This window comes from Haemaphysalis longicornis, unplaced genomic scaffold (genome assembly GCF_048455015.1).
Source record: "Haemaphysalis longicornis isolate Haplotype H1 unplaced genomic scaffold, Haemaphysalis longicornis Haplotype H1 scaffold_9, whole genome shotgun sequence".
In the NCBI taxonomy this organism is placed as follows: Eukaryota; Metazoa; Arthropoda; class Arachnida; order Ixodida; family Ixodidae; genus Haemaphysalis; species Haemaphysalis longicornis.
The window spans coordinates 167,784,159-167,789,159 of NW_027526460.1; the positions used below are offsets into that span (position 1 = coordinate 167,784,159).

At 51.3% G+C, this 5,001-nt stretch overlaps 1 pseudogene; it reads left to right on the plus strand.

Moving 5' to 3' along the window:
* The first annotated feature begins 892 nt into the window (after window positions 1–892).
* LOC144153558 (52 kDa repressor of the inhibitor of the protein kinase-like) lies at window positions 893–3,881 on the plus strand (annotated as a pseudogene).
* Window positions 3,882–5,001: the final 1,120 nt, after the last annotated feature.

The following is a 5,001-nucleotide window of genomic DNA, read 5'->3' on the forward strand; positions in this document are numbered from 1 at the left end:
GCCGCGAACGTGTGCGCGAGGGCGCGAGGGAAGGAGGACCAGTTTGTCACCTTCCTTAGCGCCACCCTCTCCCCGACCTGGGGAAGATCTCCTCTCCCCTCTGAGCTGACCTGCGGGACGAACGAGCGCTCCGGCGGAGAGTGACTGGGCGATTTGGTCGGAGTCGGTTGGCTCGGCTGTGCCTACGCCGAATGCCCCGATGACGGTGAACCTAGCGTCACTAAATAAGCTACGCTTAAGAGTACCGCCACTTCGTGCGTCCGGAGGCGTCTGGGGGCCATTTTGTTTCTGGGTTGCAGTGTTGCCATCTCTCCGAACGAAACCGCCGCCGGTTGTGACGGGCAGAGTGCGACCGGCCGCTTTAACGCCCTCGCAGCCGAGAGAGAGAGAGGAGAGGCGCCCAAAAACAAAATGGCTGCGCCCATATGTAAACAAACATCACGTGGTGCCGACCGACCAATGGAAATGCCGGCGGCACATAACAATGAGAGAAAAGAGTGCCGATACTCTAAAAGCCTTTATTTAGTGACGCTAGGTGAACCCAGTTGGCTCCACGGACTCTGCCGAGAGATTCTGCCCTGATCGGTCGCCTCGGGATGCCTCCCCTGCTCCCGCGGCCGTGATGACGGATATCGAGGTCTGAGCCCAGCGGCTTGAGCGAGCGACAGGAGCCACTGTCTCCCCGCGAGCGATAGTCGTGTTGTCTGGTGTATGCACTGTATCTGCCAGGCAATAAAGCCTCACTTTGGATTGCCGGAGCCTGTCTACCGCATGTGAGTACTCGAACCCGTGCGTGAGTCTTCGGATTCCGCAGGGCTAGTGTACGGCGCGTAGCGTTCTCTAGCAAAGCTAGCCGGGGTCCTCTGCTATCCCGTACGTTAGCCCACAAGATGTAGCCAACCAAATCAGCAATCAGCGTTTACATCAAGTGAACGAGAACCGAAACCGCTTGGTCCCAATTATAACGTCTATCATCTTTCTAGGGCGCCAAAACATACCATTTCGTGGGTATCGAGACGACGGAAGACTTCTTGAGCGGTCAAATGAGGCCTCAATGACTTCGAATGAGGGTAATTTCCGCGAGCTTCTGCGCTTTCGAGTATCAAGCGGGGACACTGAATTTCAGAAGCGCCTTGCCAGCACATCATCTCGAGCCACGTACATCAGCAAGACGACCCAGAACGAATTGATCAAGTGCTGTGGAGAAGAGGTTCTTGATACCTTTATTCAGTGGGTGCACGAGTCGCGCGTCTACAGCATTATGTTCGACGAAACAACCGATGTATCTCACACGTCGCAGCTAAGTCTTGCTCTGCGCTATGTACACGAGAACGCTGTACGAGAGGACTTTTTCCAATTTGTTGACCCTCGCAATGACAGCCATGCTGTCGACGCCAACATAACTGAGCCTATCCTGACAGGAAGAGTACTTGGTGAGCGGGTTCTGAAGATGCTGAAGGACCTACAATTCGACTTGGGCAGGTGCGTCGCCATAGCTACAGATGGATGCAGCCTCATGGTGTCAGAGCTGCGTTGCGCCGTGTCAGAAATTAAGCGGTGTGCCACAAAAGCAGTTCACTCTCCGTGTTTTAACCACGCACTCAACTTGTCGATCTCGAAGTCATCGCGCGTTCAAGCCGTTAGGAACGCGGTGGGGGTTATGAAGGAGGTAATTGCCTTCTTCACCGCCTCAACTCACCAAAACGAAACAGTGTATTAAAGAACACACTTGGCCACCAGCTGAAAAGCCTTTGCGAGACGAGATGGGTGGAGCGACATGACAGTGTCATCCAATTTCGGGACTCTCTTGTCTTCGTGGCGAAAGCTCTTGACGCCGTCGCCAACTGGAAGGAGCTTCAAAGCGATGCAAAAGCAAGGACGCTCCGCGTCGCCGTTGGCGATGGTGAGTTCATAATGGCGATAGTTTGCCTCTCGGCTCACACGCTTCCGTTGAGTCGTCTCTACCAAAAGGAGTGCGTTGATGTGCATACAGCAAGGAATACGCTGACAGACACTGTAGCTGCCCTCACTGCTCAAAGGCGTGACAGTGAAGAGGCGTTCACACCTCTCTACGAGAAAGCCGTCGCGCTCGCGGATGAACTTGAAACAGAGCTGCGGCTCCCTCGCATCACGAAGAGACAGTCCTACAGGTCTAACACTCCAGCGCTTGATCCAGAGAGCTTCTTCAGGACAACAGTGTATTTTTTTTTTAATTGCGACAGTATGCCCTTTGGCATAAGTTCCTACAGGTACAAGCTTGCACCCGTTTCCCGGATGAAGTCCAGAAGACAGCGGTGGTGGGGCCCCCACAGCCATCGCTGAAGATCGGGGGGTCTCCCCGGATGCAGGCCTGTGCCGCGAAGGTGCCGGGATCTCGCTGCACTCAGTGAAGGGCACGTCCATAGCAGGTGGTTGGTGTCGGCTTCTTCGGCAGGAGCCGTACAAAAGGGGCAGGTCGTGGAAAACGGGGCATGGTATCGCGGTGGCCACGCCCGGGTTACCGCAGGAGAGAGGGCCACCCCAACTCGTAGTCTACGCAGCAGGACCTCCTCCCAGCGAGCGAGCCCACTGGGAAGGTCTGTTCCACACGGTGGGATGAGAGCACGTGTGGCGCGACGCAGATCTTCCTTTAGTTGGACAAGTTGGTCATGTGGGTCAGTTGTCAGCTAGGGCAGGGGCCGTGGAACCGACGTAACGTGACAGAAACTATCCGCCGCAATATGAGCGGTGATAGTATTACGTCGTATCCATGACAGTCGGAGAGGGCAGGGCCACGTGTCCAGCAGGTCATGAATGTCTCTTGAGACAGACGAGTTGGAGGCTACACGTCGCAAATCCCGTATGGCCGCCGTTGAGTCCGTGTAAATGTGTGCCGTAAAACTTCCAGGAGCTTCAAGAAGTGCCGGTAGGAGAGCTTGCAGTCCGTCCCGGATGGCTGTAAGCTCCGCCAGCAGCTTACAGGTGCGGAGTGTTTCATATGCACAGTTTTGGTTTGCTTCTGGATGAGAGGGGCATACGATCGCTGTAGTTAAAACGCCGTCTTGGGCCCCAGCATCCACAAATGCCTCTACAACCTGGGGCAGGTTCGCAATCGCTAGTAAGGTATATTCCTCTACTGGATAATGTGTTGGCAGACATGAAATGGAGATTCAATGATGATACTTTTGGAGTTTGTGAGCTCTTCCTATTTTTGCCGTCCCAGCTGCTGAATACCATAGCATCAGAAGACGAAGCAAAAGTAGTCAAGCAGATTGCCCAGCGGTATGGATCGCTCGTAAGGCACGGCCCAATAAGTGCTAGTGTTATTGCAGCAGAACTGCGGCTATGGCGGGAAAAGTGGAAGCGTGAAAGAGAACAAGGAGCCGACATCCCTGCGACTGCTGTTGAAGCATTCTGCATGTGCGACGTCGACATCTTTCCTTCGATCAAAGCACTACTACAAATACTGGCCACTCTCCCTGTCAGCGTCGCCAGCGCCGAAAGATCCTTCTCTACGCTTCGCCGCTTAAAGACATGGCTGCGATCAGAGATGAGTGAGACATGCCTGACCGGCCTCGCCTTGCTACATACGCACAGAGACATCCCTGTTGGCTGTGAAAAAGTTATTGATCGCTTCGCCAACGGAAATTGTGGACGACGGAGGTTGAAATTTGTGTTGTAGCATTGGATTGCTCACATTAGAACTTTCAGTAGAAGTTCCCAAATCTACCAACCAGACGTCGTGGTGCTCTAGCTGCACATATTTCTGTGGCATTGTTTCTTGTCTCGTACATGAACTCCCATTGTATCTGCAGTAATGCTTGGTTATCAATGGGACATTCACTTTTGAATTGTGCAGGTATGTGCTCATCATTATGACCCCGGAAATATCCAAGAATTAGTGGAATTCTGGTGACCACATCGAAAGAGGGAAAATGATTGGACGTCAATCGGCTCATTTAATATGGTGCCGTGCACCGGAAAGCGCCGTGCCTGTTCACTGTGATCGGGATAATGTAAATACTTGTATAAAGACAGCGTTCTTTCTCACATCAACTTGTCCTGATGACTGCCCGGCACGACACCAACCCGTGTTCGCACCGGCCACGCAACCCGATTCCTAACAAAGGCTTAGCACAGCAAAATGTGCCTACATCTGAAGTATGGTAGCCGTAGAGTCACTAAATAAGGTTTATTTAGTGACACTAGGTAGCCGGATATTTGTAGTATTTCTTGAAATTCATTAAGATTAGAAAACTGATTAGAACAAATGAGTAGAACCACTGTGAGCAAAAATTAACAGTATTTATGCTCTGACGGGGTTCCTTTGATAATAGTAACTACTAAAAACAAAAGACACCCTCCCCCTCTTCATTTGTACTTCAAGTGACCGCCCCCCCTAAAATGAGTGGCTGGATCCGCCCCTGATATCTCGGAAACAGGCGTGCACGCCCAGATATAAAATACTGGCGCGACTCTAAACTGGGATTGGCGGATGTCAGTTTGGAATAATTGCAGTCGGCTAGGTAAGGCGACTTCGTGGATCACAAAATTTTCCGCCGAACGTAGGGTCAGGGCATATTATACAGCTTTATAAACGTATTATGTTAAACCAAAATGTGCAGCGGGTAAAAACTGGACCCGCGATGGCTGTATGAACTTAACCGCATCGCTGCCATGGCATACGGCGTGTGGTGTGCATATGTATACATGCTTCTTTGAAAAAACATGGAAGATATCGGCATCGGTAGCCTCAATTATTTCTAATAAATTTGGCACTTGGGCTAGCTGGTTCTTTCGCACATTTTGACAGAAAAACTTCACGTAGACAAGGGCGAATAAAGGAAAATACAAGAGCTCATGTTTCTGTTTCCTTACACGGTTTTTTTTTTGTCAAAATTTGCGAAAGCCTCAATTATTTTATCCGGGGGCCTTGTGACCTCCAGACTTTTGATATTGTGAGATTTTACTGATCAGGGAGATCAATCGAACAACATAAGTGAAACACTGACTGCGGCATCA